Source organism: Coregonus lavaretus (genome assembly GCF_964263955.1).
Source record: "Coregonus lavaretus genome assembly, chromosome: 12".
Lineage (NCBI taxonomy): Eukaryota > Metazoa > Chordata > Actinopteri > Salmoniformes > Salmonidae > Coregonus > Coregonus lavaretus.
The window spans coordinates 38,494,013-38,510,710 of record NC_139999.1 but is presented as its reverse complement, the minus strand read 5'-3'; positions in this window follow the sequence as shown (position 1 = coordinate 38,510,710).

Sequence of the window (16,698 nt, the reverse complement as noted above, 5' to 3'; positions counted from 1 at the left end):
ATGTTTAGGCTACCTGCCCCTCCCCCACCGACGCATAGGTTACTGTAGCCTACTGACAACGTTATAAGCGTGATTCAGAAATTAGGGAGAGAGATTTTTTATTAGAGAAGAATGGATTAACTTTTTCAATGCTAGTTAAGGATACTATAGTTATACCGTTTCACATTGGATTTATTAACTACAAAAAGATAAGAAGTGTTTTTAATTCCAGTACTGTTCTGCACACACAAGCTTGTTAGCTAACGTTAGTTCTCGTCCAACAGTAAACCAACTCTCAGAAGTTCAAAGACATTGAAAGTTCCCCTCCATAGGTATAATTATACCTCCTCCGTAGGTATAATTCTGTGGGCCTAATTCAGATAATGCATGTCATGACAAGATGCCCAGCGCTTCAAGCCAGGCCTCCTCTTCCACCCTCTCTTCCCACCAGCAAAATTTCAGTCGCATCTCGTGCCCTGCACTTGTCCATAGTGACTGGCTGTACAGTGTGTTTGTCTTTCATTATGATTAAACAATGCTGTTACGGCAAAATACTATTTGCTCTTAACGACTTTCCTATGAAGATTAAATAGCTTACCCGCTCCATAGCAAGCTGCTCTATCCACACTAATTGGTGAAGTAATTTGATGTCGAAATAAATGTAAAAAAATCAATATTTTAGAGGTTTAAAAAGAACAGAAAGGAATGATAGAAACCGGTACTTTTGGGTGGTTGGAACCGGTTCAGACCTTATTTTGCTGGTCGGAATAGTGGAACAGACACAAAAAAAGTATGATTCTGTTCAGAATGAAACGATTGGAAAATAATTTTGGTTCCAACCCCTGCTTCACAAACAAGGTGATCAGAAAGTGGACTCGTACGATTACATTCAAATCAAGAAAAAATCTAAAGCAGTGACAAACACAGGTTGTAAAATAACTAGAACTTACATTTTTATGTACACAAATCTGTCCTTTATTTTTTGTGTCTTTGGTTGTTTTGAAAGGCACTTATATATAGCTTTTATTTATATAAACTGAAAAGATAGCTCTGGTCAGAAATGTTTTTCACAGTCAATAATTAGATATGCAGTCATATAGGATACAGTGTATTACTCAACTCTTGATTGTATTAATATGTCAGGTGGATACTTTTACCATGTTTTATCATGTTTTAAAGTAGAAAGTTGTAGTGTTTTCGATTGTTTCCTCTAGAAACACCAAAAGCACATGAGGCATAAAAATATGTGAAATATGTGGAAATTTAAAGGAATTGGTGATTCATCTTTGTTAGATAGAAATCAAATAGTGTATCCTTGTGTATTTTGTTAACTACTGGTGTCCAGGATAAAGTGTGTAATTGTATGAAATAAATATACAAAATATACTGTATGTGCGTTTTCAAATTCGTTTGATCAGGTGCAGCAGTGTTTCAGCAATGTTATTCGTTCATTCAACCTATAAGATGTGTGTTACCAGAATGAGAGTAAGCGCCCTTTTCTAGGGAGAGAACAGTGTAACGGCTGGTGTTGGCCACGAGGGGGAGCCATGGAACAAGAAAGAAACAAGGGAGACGGTCTGTTTTTATGAATGGAAACATACTGTACTACATGAACAATAACTAAATCACAGATGCTGTTAAAGGCATAATCTGTTGAAAGGTAATTTAAATGAATGATACATAACCATTGATAACCATTGAACTGTCTTAAATCAAATCTAATTGTATTTGTCACATGCGCTGAATACAACAGGTGTAGACCTTACCGTGAAAAGCTAACTATCGAAAACCAAAAAAGTAATTAAGAAACATTTGCTAAATAAACTAAAGGAAAAATAGTAACACAATAAAATAACAATATAAAGGCTATATACAAGGTGTACCGTACCGAGCCAATATTCAGAGGTACGGGTTAGTTGAGGTAAAACAGTGGGGAAAAAAAGTATTTAGTCAGCCACCAATTGTGCAAGTTCTCCCACTTAAAAAGATGAGAGAGGCCTGTAATTTTCATCATAGGTACACGTCAACTATGACAGACAAATTGAGAAAAAAAATCCAGAAAATCACATTGTAGGATTTTTAATGAATTTATTTGCAAAATATGGTGGAAAATAAGTATTTGGTCACCTACAAACAAGCAAGATTTCTGGCTCTCACAGACCTGTAACTTATTCTTTAAGAGGCTCCTCTGTCCTCCACTTGTTACCTGTATTAATGGCACCTGTTTGACCTTGTTATCAGTATAAAAGACACCTGTCCACAACCTCAAACAGTCACACTCCAAACTCCACTATGGCCAAGACCAAAGAGCTGTCAAAGGACACCAGAAACAAAATTGTAGACCTGCACCAGGCTGGGAAGACTGAATCTGCAATAGGTAAGCAGCTTGGTTTGAAGAAATCAACTGTGGGAGCAATTATTAGGAAATGGAAGACATACAAGACCACTGATAATCTCCCTCGATCTGGGGCTCCACGCAAGATCTCACCCCGTGGGGTCAAAATGATCACAAGAACGGTGAGCAAAAATCCCAGAACCACACGGGGGGACCTAGTGAATGACCTGCAGAGACCTGGGACCAAAGTAACAAAGCCTACCATCAGTAACACACTACGCCGCCAGGGACTCAAATCCTGCAGTGCCAGATGTGTCCCCCTGCTTAAGCCAGTACATGTCCAGGCCCGTCTGAAGTTTGCTAGAGTGCATTTGGATGATCCAGAAGAGGATTGGGAGAATGTCATATGGTCAGATGAAACCAAAATAGAACTTTTTGGTAAAAACTCAACTCGTCGTGTTTGGAGGACAAAGAATGCTGAGTTGCATCCAAAGAACACCATACCTACTGTGAAGCAGTGAAAACCTCCTTCCATCAGCAAGGGCATTGAAGATGAAACGTGGCTGGGTCTTTCAGCATGACAATGATCCCAAACACACCGCCTGGGCAGCGAAGGAGTGGCTTCGTAAGAAGCATTTCAAGGTCCTGGAGTGGCCTAGCCAGTCTCCAGATCTCAACCCCATAGAAAATCTTTGGAGGGATTTGAAAGTCCGTGTTGCCCAGCGACAGCCCCAAAACATCACTGCTCTAGAGGAGATCTGCATGGAGGAATGGGCCTAAATACCAGCAACAGTGTGTGGAAACCTTGTGAAGACTTACAGAAAACGTTTGACCTGTGTCATTGCCAACAAAGGGTATATAACAAAGTATTGAGAAACTTTTGTTACTGACCAAATACTTATTTTCCACCATAATTTGCAAATAAATTCATTAAAAATCCTACAATGTGATTTTCTGGATTTTCTTTTCTCATTTTGTCTGTCATAGTTGACATGTACCTATGATGAAAATTACAGGCCTCTCTCATCTTTTTAAGTGGGAGAACTTGCACAATTGGTGGCTGACTAAATACTTTTTTTCCCCACTGTATGTACATGTAGGTAGGGGTAAAGTGACTATGCGTAAATAATAAACAGAGTAGCAGCAGCATATGTGAAGAGTGTGAAGGAATGTGTGTGTGTGTGTGTGTTGGAGTGTCAGTGTAGTATGTGTGAGTGTGTGGTTAAAGTCCAGTGAGTGTACATCAAGCCTGTGCAAGAGAGTCAGTGCAAAAAATAAGAATAAAATAAGGGGGTCAATGCAAATAGTCCGGGTGGCCATTTGATTAACTGTTCAGCTGTCTTATGGCTTGGGGGTAGAAGCTGTTAAGAAGCCTTTTGGTCCCAGACTTGGCGCTCCGGGACTGCTTGCAGTAGCAGAGGCTGGAGTCTTTGACAATGTTTAGGGCCTTCTTCCGACACTGCCTGGTATAGAGGTCCTGGATGGCAGGAAGCTCGGCTCCAGTGATGTACTGGGCCGTACACACTACCCTCTGTAGCGCCTTGCGGTCGGATGCCGAGCAATTGCCATACCAAGCGGTGATGCAACCAATCAGGATGCTCTCGATGGTGCAGCTGTAAAACCTTTTAAGGATTTGAGGTCCCATGCCAAATCTTTTCAGCCTCCTGAGGAATAGGCGTTGTCGTGCCCTCTTCACGACTGTGTTGGTGTGTTTTGACCATGATAGGTCCTTAGTTATGTGGATACCAAGGGACTTGAAGCTCTCAACCCACTCCACTACAGCCCCGTCGATGTGAATGGGGGCGTGCTCGGCCCTCCTTTTCCTCTAGTACACAATCAGCTCCTTTGTCTCGCTCACGTTGAGGGAGAGGTTGTTGTCCTGGCACCACACTGCCAGGTCTCTGACCTCCTCTGTGATCAGGCCTACCACCGCCGTGTCATCAGCAAACTTAATGATGGTGTTGGAGACGTGCGTGGCCACGCAGTCGTAGCCACGCACGTACAGGGAGTACAGGAGAGGACTAATCACGCCCCCGTGTTGAGGGTCAGCCTGGCGTATGTGTTGTTGCCTACCCTCAGCATCTGGGGGGCAGCCCGTCTGGAAGTCCAAGATCCAGTTGCGAAGGGAGGTGTTCAGTCCCAGGGTCCTTAGCTTAGTGATGAGCTTGGAGGGCACTATGGTGTCAAACACTGAGCTGTAGTCAATGAACAGCATTCTCATGTAGGTGTTCCTTTTGTCCAGGTGGGAAAGGGCAGTGTGGAGTGCAATAGAGATTGCGTCATCTGTGGATCTGTTGGGGCATTATGCGAATTGGAGTGTTTCCAGGTTTTCTGGGATGATGGTATTGTGAGCCATGACCGCGCATTTCAAAGCATTTCATGGCTACATATGTACAGTGAGGGAAAAAAGTATTTGATCCCCTGCTGAATTTGTACGTTTGCACACTATAATTTTTATGGTAGGTTTATTTGAACAGTGAGAGACAGAACAACAACAACAAAATCCAGAAAAATGCATGTCAAAAATGTTATAAATTGATTTGCATTTTAATGAGGGAAATAAGTATTTGACCCCTCTGCAAAACATGACTTAGTACTTGGTGGCAAAACCCTTGTTGGCAATCACAGAGGTCAGACGTTTCTTGTAGTTGGCCACCAGGTTTGCACACATCTCAGGAGGGATTTTGTCCCACTCCTCTTTGCAGATCTTCACCAAGTCATTAAGGTTTCGAGGCTGACGTTTGGCAACTCGAACCTTCAGCTCCCTCCACATATTTTCTATGGGATTAAGGTCTGGAGACTGGCTAGGCCACTCCAGGACCTTTTAATGTGCTTCTTCTTGAGCCACTCCTTTGTTGCCTTGGCCGTATGTTTTGGGTCATTGTCATGCTGGAATACCCATCCACGACCCATTTTCAATGCCCTGGCTGAGGGAAGGAGGTTCTCACCCAAGATTTGACGATACATGGCCCGTCCATCGTCCCTTGTGTGATGTGATGAAGTTGTCCTGTCCCCTTAGCAGAAAAATACCCCCAAAGCATAATGTTTCCACCTCCATGTTTGACGGTGGGGATGGTGTTCTTGGGGTCATAGGCAGCATTCCTCCTCCTCCAAACACGGCGAGTTGACTTGATGGCAAAGAGCTCGATTTTGGTCTCATCTGACCACAACACTTTCACCCAGTTCTCCTCTGAATCATTCATTGGAAAACTTCAGACGGGCCTGTATAAGTGCTTTCTTGAGCAGGGGGACCTTGCGGGCGCTGCAGGATTTCAGTCCTTCATGGCATAGTGTGTTACCAATTGTTTTCTTGGTGACTATGGTCCCAGTTGCCTTGAGATCATTGACAAGATCCCCCCTCTCACCAAGCTGCTTGGCGATGGTCTTGTAGCCCATTCCTGCCTTGTTTAGGTCTACAATCTTGTCCCTGACATCCTTGGAGAGCTCTTTGGTCTTGGCCATGGTGGAGAGTTTGGAATCTGATTGATTGATTGCTTCTGTGGACAGGTGTCTTTTATACAGGTAACAAGCTGAGATTAGGAGCACTCCCTTTAAGAGTGTGCTCCTAATCTCAGCTCGTTACCTGTATAACAGACACCTGGGAGCCAGAAATCTTTCTGATTGAGAGGGGGTCAAATACATATTTCCCTCATTAAAATGCAAATCAATTTATAACATTTTTGACATGCGTTTTTCTGGATCTTTTTGTTGTTATTCTGTCTCTCTCTGTTCAAATAAACCTACCATTAAAATTATCGACTGATCATGTCTTTGTCAGTGGGCAAACATACAAAATCAGCAGGGGATCAAATACTTTTTTCCCTCACTGTAACTGCTACTGGGCGGTAGTCATATAGGCAGGTTACCTTGGCGTTCTTGGGCACAGGGACTATGGTGGTCTGCTTGAAACATGTAGGTATTACAGACTGGGTCAGGGAGAGGTTGAAAATGTCAGTGAAGACACTTGCCAGCTGGTCAGCGCATGCTCTGAGTACGCGTCTTGGTAATCCGTCTGGCCCTTTGGCCTTGTGAATGTTAACCTGTTTAAAAGTCTTACTCACATCGGCTACGGAGAGTGTGATCACACAGTCGTCCGGAACAGCTGGTGATTAGGAGCCCATAAAACGGCAGCCATTCCAGTGCCATTCTATCATAACCCTATCATAACCCTATCATAACCCAAAATGTATGGTTGTACACATTTTATTTAGATGTAGCTTATTATTATAATAAGATGGCAAATACAGATTGTGTTGTAGATCCGATACAGGGGAATTTCTTAAAGTGACACATTTTGGAATACAAAACGGAGTATCCTATTCTGTGATTTTGTGGAACAATTACCCCCAGCTATGTTAGTCCTGTGGGACTAAACAAAACCTCCCTCTTTCTCCCTCTTTATTTTCTTATCTGTATGTACGGCTCTACATCTCCCCCTTTCCCCATTTCCCTCTCTCTTTCTTTGTATCTCTTTCCACCTCTCTCTAACTCATGTCCAAATCTCTTTCGTGCTCTTCCCCAATCTCCTAGCCATCTCTCCACACCTCTTTGCTCCTCCCTCCCTCCTCCTCTCTCTCTCTCTCGCTCTGTTTTTCCTTTCTTTCTTCCTCTCTCACCTGGTAACCAGACCTCTGGAGAGGAGTGTTGAGTTTCCACTTTCCCAGAGAAGAAGCCTCACAAAATCCCCACACTGGAGCTCTCCCTAGTCTCCCTACCTCCATTTTACATTTACATTTTAGTCATTTAGCAGACGCTCTTATCCAGAGCGACTCACCACCCTCACTCATCTCTCTCTCTTCTGCATCTCTCTCTTTCACTCTCTCCCCTGTCACTCTCTGCTAAATGGTTTTAATTTCATTTTAGTATGTTTATGTGAATTGTCACACGTTCATTCTGTCTGTTTGATAAGTTATCAAACTTCATGTTGCACTTCCGGTTCGGACCACAAGATGGCCCCTACATCTGAACTGCCCCTGTTAATGCTGAAACGTGATCAAAGATATTATTATTGAATTTTACCAAATGAGTGACCAAAACCTAAACTGCAGAAGAGTTTCTGCAAACGTCAGCGATATTATCAGACAGTTTCTGTTCCTGTTGATTTTGTCATCTGATATTTCCTTACTGGTGAGGTCACACAAAAGGCTTTGCCTGAGGGCCACTTGGCCACGTTACCATGGTGAAAGGTGAGAGGGGGTTAGATGTAAATATACAAGCTCATGCTACATGTTGGAATACACAACATGTACAGCATTTGTTACCTCTCTCTCTCTCTGTCTCATACTGTACACACACACACACAATCAATCAAACAGCAAAGCAGGACACGGTCAAACTGTAGGCTTCTGAATCAGATAGCTCAATCTGCCCCTTCCCCATAAATCAATAACCATGGGCTTCTATGCAGGGTTTGTTTATTATGGTTCCTGATAGGCATCCACCATTGCTTTCACCCCTATTCCTTCTGGTTGGGATCAGTGCAGATAAAGGAGAGGAGACAAGGAGAGGAAGCCACTGTTGATTATTGAGATACACCCCCATGTCTTTGCTTTGGCAGGGGAGTAGACGAGGGGACAGTCGTATCCTATAAATAGAAGGGAGGAATGGCGTTGATAGGCCCTGTGGATGGAAGTGGGGGGGAGTGGAAAAAGGATTAAAAGAGATACAGGACCGTATTCCGACTTCACTTGTGTGTGTGTGTGTGTGTGTGTGTGTGTGTGTGTGTGTGTGTGTGTGTGTGTGTGTGTGTGTGTGTGTGTTTGGCAGAGGTGATTTGTAGATGAGTAGTGTGGATTTCACCACTGGGCAAAGTCTTTCCTCTGAAGGTCCCTATGGGAGGAGTTTCTGATCTGACCGATTATTAACATTGTTTGGTGGTTGATCTGTCACTTGTCCATTGGTCAAGACCAATACTCCACAATATTTTAATTTTGAGACTGCATTGACCATGTGACCAATGACCAAAGACATTGTCGTAATGTCAAGTACATAATGATGGGCTAACGTTTAAGCAACATTGTATATGGCTACAACATGGTTACTATGTCTAGAAAACTGACAATTCCTGCCCTAGTACAATGGTTAACCAAAGTTAAATGGTCTGATGTATAATGTTTGCTTAGCCTGAAAATGCCGGTGCTTTAGAGGTAGATGCGTGCCCAGGCCTGAAAGTTATCATGAACCACACAACCCTCACACAACTAAGGATTTGTCGAATCCTTTTTCAACAAGCAAACACCATCTACCAACATTGTCTACTTTTCCAAAGATAGCTGATAGCAAGCGTATTGCTCAAGTGCAAAAGGCTCAAAGGACATCTAATAGTGCAAATGAGGTTGGTCAATGTATAGAAATGACAGCATCAGTTCATTGTGAGTTGGTTGGGAGAGAGTATAATGCAATAAGTAAGACAACGATGGATATAGTTTCCCTAATGGTGCCTTGTTTCCCATAGCCATTGTTTTTGTGGTATGTAGTCAACGTAAATGTTAGGGCTGTGCTGCATTGTAACTGAAAGCCTCTGTTGTGTCTGTTGTGTGGTTGTGTGGGAGTGTGTGTGTGTGTGTGTTTGTGTGTGTCACTCCCAGTCTCTTATTTTGAAAGAATGGGCAACTAAAATAACCACCTAGTTGTAAAATAATGTGTGAACAACCCCTTTCTTTCCCTCCCCATATCAATCCAGTTTATAAATAGTGTACTTCTGAAATTCAACCTTTACCAACTGTTGAAGCTATCTGAAGCCTTCCGCTTAATTTCACCCTTCCTCTGTCTTTCTCTCCTCCCTTTGTCTCGTTCCCTCGCCACACCTTCCCCTGGGAATGGAGTGATAGCAGGAGAACAGAGGTGGAGCTCTTTGCGCTAGCAGCACAGGTGTGCTTGTTTTTTTCACTCCTTCTCCTAAAGCCTTCTCCAGTTCCTCCTCTTGCCACCTGCCAGGTGAAAAATACCCTGAGCAAAGTGAATGGCTTCTTTCCTATTGGTGTCTTATTGGTCTATTGCAGCATTTCCCAAACTCAGTCCTTGGGACCCCAAGGGGTGCACATTTAGTGTTTTGCCCTAACACTACACAGCTGATTCAAATTATCAAAGCTTGATGATTAGGTTATTATTTGAAACAGCTGTGTAGTGCTAAGGCTAAAACCAAAACGTGCAGCCCAAGGGTCCCGAAGACCAAGTTTGGGTAACACTGGTCTATTGGCTTCCTCCCCGATACCCAAAACAGGCAGAGACTTCCTGACGTGCCGTGAACGTACAACGCAGTAGCATTGGCCAAGTGATTTGTGAGGGAAATCGCTCACTCAGCAAACATTTCCATTTCCCTGCTTCTGTTTATTTAAATGGCAAAAGGTGCAAAATCCTGAGAAAGGCTTGCACAGAATATCAGGGCCCGGTTTCCCAAAAGCCTCTTCAAGGCTAAGTTCATTGTTAGAACCTTCGTAAGAGCATCGTTAAATCTCTGAGCTTTTTCCCAAATCCATCGTTATTAATGATGCACTTGAAAACGCTCGTAAAATAACGCCTGCCTCAGACCACAGCTAAGTGCGTCGTTCGATCCTTTTTTTCCCTCCCGCGTCACTTTATACACAGAAGTTCCCTGCTAAACATAGAATCACATGGTTTATCTGTCTCTATATGACTGCCGATAACTTCAGAACACAGTTGACTACAAATACAAAGTTGCCAACGTCTTTGCAATAGATACAAACATGAAATGAAAACCGAGATGACTGCATTAAAATATAAACAGTAGGCTATAGGCCTATTTCAATCACATTTCATGTTCTATCAATTGAGTTCTATGTTTCTACTTGTAGGTTACTGTCTGTAATTTCTCTCAATATATTTCATGATGTAGTGCATTTTATTGCGTAAGCATTATACTATAATAAGCAACCTCAATATTTGCAGCCATAGGTGGTAATATCTCTCGAGAAGCTGATCCGTTGTCAGTATTGTGAAATAATTATAATGTTAAGGAACGATTTGAATGGAGAAAGCTGATCCGAGAGCAGCGCTCCCTTTCTTTCGATCCTATCATGTAAGAAATACGCTCCAACAACGCACTTAGCGACCGTTCTGTCTGCGTGGTGTTTTGGGAAATGCATGTTACCTTTGTAGGAAAGATACATCATAAGCCTAAGTTCTATCGCTATCGGGAAACCGGGCCCAGATCTTTGTAACACCTGGAGAGGAGCCTCTTCAACCTCAGGAAGCTGAAGACATTTTCTCTTGGCCCCTAAGACCCTCACGAACTTCTGCAGATGCACCATTGAGAGCATCCTGTCGGGTTGTATCACCACCTTTTACACAATTGCACCGTCCGCAACCGCAGGGCTCTCCAGAGGGTGGTGCGGTTGGGCCGCATCACCGGGGGCACACTGCCTGCCCTCCAGGACATCTACAGCACCCGGTGTCACAGGAAGGCCAAGAAGATCATCAAGGGTCTCAGCCACCCCGCTACCATCTAGAAGGCGGAGACAGTACAGGTGCATCGAAGCTGGGACCGAGAGACTGAGGTTGTGTCTGAACTTCACACTTACATGCGACTTCTGCTATCAGAATATGAAGATCGCACTGAAAACACGGGTCTAGACGCACAAAAGTCGCTTTGGGGTCTGATTGTGTTCAGATCTGGCTGACCACTTCAGGAGGTGGTCAGGGATGAATTGTGTGCAGATTTATCCTGTCAGGCTACCGAAAGCGCATACAGTGGTCGATGTAAGCAGCACTCCTCCCACAAGTCTCCAGAAAACGTGTGTTTTGGGACAGAGAAGCACCTTTTCATTATAACGTTCATTATATACGTTCCTAGCGTGTGAGGAAATTGTTTGCTGGACTCATAAATGCTAGCCAGCTAGCTAATATTTAGAAAAATAATGTATTTATGCTAACCCGTTTGCAATCCCTTTAGCGTTGTTTGCTAGTGTGCTGGCTAGCTACATAGGTTAGCTGGCTAGTTAGCTACAGTAGTTAGCTACTGCCATCAGTTGTTGTCACCTTTTGCAGAATGCATACTGGCATTTGAATATAGTGCATGAAAAGGGAATCCGGACACACGATAGACACATTTAAATGTAGGTGTAGATGCATGACGCGTTCGGAATTCCATGATCAGAACTCTATGATCTGAATATTAAAGCTGCATGAACTGTCAAGTCCAGACACGGCCTGAAAAACAGCTTCTATCTCCAGGCCATCAGACTGTTAAATAGTCACCACTAGCCGGCCCCCGCCCAGTACCCTGCCCTGAACTTTAGTCACTGTTACTAGCCGGCTACCACCCGGTACTCAACCCATGCACCTTAGAGACTGCTGCCATAGTGCATTCGGAAAGTATTCAGACCCCTTCCTCTTTTCCACATTTTGTTACATTACAGCCTTATTCAAAAATTGATTCAATAAAATTTTTCCCTCATCAATCTACGCACAATAACGCATAATGACAAAGTGAAAACAGGTTTTTAGACATTTTTGCAAATTTATTAAAAATAAAAAACAGAAATACCTTATTTACATAAGTATTCAGACCCTTTGCTATGAGACTCGAAATTGAGCTCAGGTGCATCCTGTTTCCATTGATCATTCTTGAGATGTTTCTACAACTTGATTGGAGTCCACCTGTGGTAAATTCAATTGATTGGACATGATTTGGAGAGGCACACACCTGTCTATATATGGTCCCACAGTTGACAGTGCATGTCAGAGCAAAAACCAAGCCATGAGGTTGAAGGAATTGTCCGTAGAGCTCCGAGACAGGATTGTGTCGAGGCACAGATCTGGGGAAGGGTACCAAAAAATGTCTGCAGCATTGAAGTTCCCCAAAAACACAGTGGCCTCCATCATTCTTAAATGGAAGAAGTTTGGAACCACCAAGACTCTTTCTAGAGCTGGCCACCAGGCCAAACTGAGCAATCGGGGGAGAAGGGCCTTGGTCAGGGAGGTGACCAAGAACCCGGTGGTCACTCTGACAGAGCTCCAGAGTTCCTCTTTGGAGATGGGAGAACCTTCCAGAAGGACAACCATCTCTGCAGCACTCCACCAATCAGGCCTTTATGGTAGAGTGGCCAGACAGAAGCCACTCCTCAGTAAAAGGCACATGACAGCCCGCTTGGAGTTTGACAAAAGGCACCTAAAGGACTCTCAGACCATGAGAAACAAGATTCTCTGGTCTGATGAAACCAAGATTGAACTCTTTGGCCTGAAAGCAAAGCGTCACGTCTGGAGAAAACCAGGCACCGCTCATCACCTGGCCAATACCATCCCTACAATGAAGCATGGTGGTGGCAGCATCATGCTATGGGGATGTTTTTCAGTGACAGGGACTGGGAGACTAGTCAGGATCGAGGGAAAGATGAACGGAGCAAAGTACAGAGAGATCCTTGATGAAAACCTGCTCCAGAGCGCACAGGACCTCAGACTGGGGCGAAGGTTCACCTTCCAACAGGACAACGACCCTAAGTACACAGCCAAGACAACAAAGGAGTGGCTTTGGGACAAGTCTCTGAATGTCCTGGAGTGGCCCAGCCAGAGCCCGGACTTGAACCCAATCGAAGATCTCTGGAGAAACCTGAAAATAGCTGTGCAGCAACGCTCCCCATCCAACCTGACAGAGCTTGAGAGGATCTGCAGAGTAGAATGGGAGAAACTTCCCAAATATAGATGTGCCAAGTTTGTAGCGTCATACCCAAGAAGACTTGAGGATGTAATCGCTGACAAAGGTGCTTCAACAAAGTACTGAGTAAATGGTCTGAATACTTATGTAGAAGTGATTTTCCCGTTTTTTGTATTGTATACTTTTGCAAAAAATTCAAATAATCAGTTTTTGCTTTGTCATTATGGGGTATTGTGTGTAGATTGATGAGGGGGGGAAATGATTTAGTAAATTTTTGAATAAGGCTGTAACGTAACAAAATGTGGAAAAAGTGAAGCGGTCTGAATATTCTCAGAATGCACAGTATATATTTATATTCCGGACTCTGTTGCTCGTCCTGATATTAATTTTTTCCTTTCTTTTTATTTTGTATGTATTGTTGTGTATTGTTTTGTATTACTGCACTGTTGGAGCTAGGAACACAAGCATTTCGCTGCACCTGTGATAACATCTGTAAAATATGTACGCAACCAATAAAATGTTATTTGATTTGAGAAGTTTGGAACATCTCAGTTCAACCACATCAATATTGTAGCGATCTTATCTCAACATCTAACGACCTCGTCAAGAGGTTAAGGTGTTGGCTTGACAGTCGCTGGACCCGGGTTTGAGTCCTGGTCAGGGATACCCCCCGAATTCTCTGTAATATGATAAAATGATCTTGTCATCTGTTCTGGCCTGCGCAGCATTTGTATCGAGGACGCACCCAAAGCCATAGAACTTATAAAACCTATAGCCTAGCCACTACCACTCCCAGTGATTTTTTTCAGATGGCCAGAAGTTGCCACTGCAGCACCCCCAAAATCCCTTGAGGCTCTCTCTGAGCAGGTCCCAGGACCTAAAGGGTCAAAGGTCAAGGTAGAACAATAGGCTTCCCACGCTGGGTCAGTTGTGGTCAAGGAAACAAAGAGAAAGAAAAGGCAGATTGGACAAACTATCCCAGAGAGAGAGAGAGAGAGAGAGAGAGAGAGAGAGAGAGAGAGAGAGAGAGAGAGAGAGAGAGAGAGAGAGAGAGAGAGAGAGAGAGAGAGAGAGAGAGAGAGAGAGGAGACAACAACAACAACACAATTAGACCCAACCAAATCATGAGAAAACAAAAAGAGAATTACTTGACACATTGGAAAGAATTAACGAAAAAACTGAGCAAACTAGAATGCTATTGGGCTCTAAACAGAGAGTACACAGTGGCAGAATACCTGACCACTGTGAATGACCCAAACTTAAGGAAAGCTTTGACTATGTACAGACTCAGTGAGCATAGCCTTGCTATTGAGAAAGGCCGTCGTAGGCAGACCTGGCTCTCAAGAGATGACAGGCTATGTGCACACTGCCCACAAAATGAGGTGGAAACTAAGCTGCACTTCCTAACCTCCTGCCAAATGTATGACCATATTAGAGACACATATTTCCCTCAGATTACAGAGATCCACAAAGAATTCAAAAACAAACCCAATTTTGATAAACTCCCTTATTTACTGGGTGAAAAACCACAGTGTGCCATCACAGCAGCAAGATTTGTGACCTGTTGCCACAAGAAAAGGGCAACCAGTGAAGAACAAACACCCATGTAAATACAACCCATATTTAGGCTTATTTATTTTCCCATTTGTACTTTAACTATTTTCATATTGTTACAACACTGTATATATACATAATATGACATTTGAAATGTCTTTATTCTTTTGGAACTTGTGAGTGTAATGTTTACTGTTAATATTTATTGTTTATTTCACTTTTGTTTACTATCGACTTCACTAGCTTTGGCAATGTTAACATACATTTCCCATGCCAATAAAGCCCTTAAATTGAAATTGAAATTGAATTGAGAGAGAGAGAGAGAGAGAGAGAGAGAGAGAGAGAGAGAGAGAGAGAGAGAGAGAGATCGTAGCTTCTTCAATCAAAGCTGAAGCCATTTTGGTTTGGTGAGGTTAACAAACCAGAGTACATAGAAACGTCCAAATTACTGAATCACACATATCACTAAAGTAACTGATTCAACTGTTCCAAGTCTCTAAGGCCAAAAACTCATTTTCCCCCCTCCCCCTCTCGCTCCCTCTCGCTCTCTCTTTTTATTCATCCCCATTGATCATGCATGCAGAAATTTAGCAGGCCCATGGCTCCAGTCAGTCAGAATAGGAAGGGCACTAGCTAGGCTCTGTCCTACATACTGTTCTCTCGACATGGTCCACCACTCCCCCCGCCAGCCCCACTCCCCTGCCCGCCACTCAGTCCCTCTCGCAACCATTTGACACACATACGCCCCACAGCACATCTCGTGAGGCTGCACACAAACATCCACCACTCATTATTGTGTGTGTGTGTGTGTATTCAGTGCAGTTTGACACATTGAGGGTATTGTAAACACACAAGTTTGTGTGTGGAAAAGGAGAGAGTCTGGACTAGAGTGTTTAGTTGTTGGAGCCCCCCCCCCTTTCTCTCTGTCCTTTTTCTCTCTCTTGCGCTCTCTCTCTCTCTCTCTCTCTCTCTCTTGCCCATTTAGTGTTGTGACGCATTAGATGTTGCCTATTTCAAAGGCAAAAGGTAGCTTGCCATGACTTGTCTCTGTAATGCACATATTGTAGGCTACAGCTCAATGTCCACTTTCAAATCCATTTCACAGTGACTAGCTGGACATACTGTGGCACAACTTATTTCATGTTTTTAGCTACCCCGCCTCCCTTACGTTCTACAATTTATATAGATGCCATCTGTAAACTGCACCTGAGTATTACTGCTCAGTAACTAGCAGTAAACAAACTGCAGTTTTGACCTGTAAACTTTTACAGTTCAGGGTAGTACATGCTTATTGTGCACCTCACTGTACTATAGAAGCAGTTCAACCAATGCGCTTTAAGCCCTCAGGTGACCATCTTGGCCCAGCCAAGAGGGTAGCCTACTTAGGGGAAAAGCTGGTAATCTGCCACTTAGTTGGTTAAGGCAGTCACATGGGCATGCAGTGTGGGGCATGGACAGGACTAGGGCTGGGGGATATAAGGACTAAGCATGCACCTGCACAGTGCACTACTTTCTACAAGAGCCCTACGTGCCCTGGTAAAAAATAGTACACTATATAGGGAATGGGGTACTTTTTGGGATGTATCCAGGGAGACTTAAAAGACCAGCCATTTGCAGAGAGAGGGGGGGGGGGGGAGCGAGACGGAGGGAGGGAGAGAGAGAGGTAGAGAGAGAGAGAGAGAGAAATTAACTATTTGCACATCTATACAACACTGTATATAGACATAATATGACACTTGAAATGTCTTTATTATTTTGGAACTTTTGTGAGTGTAATGTTAACTGTTAATTTTTTATTGTTTATTTCACTTTTGTTTATTCTCTAGTTCACTTGCTTTGGCAATGTAAACATATGTTTCCCATGCCAATAAACCCCTTAAATTGAAATTGAATTGAGAGGGAGAGAGAGAGAGCCACAGCAACCTGCTGCTTGGGCGACTGAGAGCAGGCATGTACAGTTCAAACAGTTCAAAATGAGCAGAGGCAGAGTACTGTGTAGCTTACATACCAGGCCTCTGGCACCCCGCAAGCACAGAGGTTCCTAAAGTGAATGCCTACTATAGGCTTTAGCTCAGCAGGGTAACACAGTCTTGTGGTGTGCAAGAGTCCCGGGTTGAAGGGTTCGAACCCAGTCGGTACCATTGGTGCCATGACCTAGATGGGTCTCTGCAAGGAGGAGGAGGAGGTCTAAGGGGAGTGTACTGAGCTGAGCCAATCC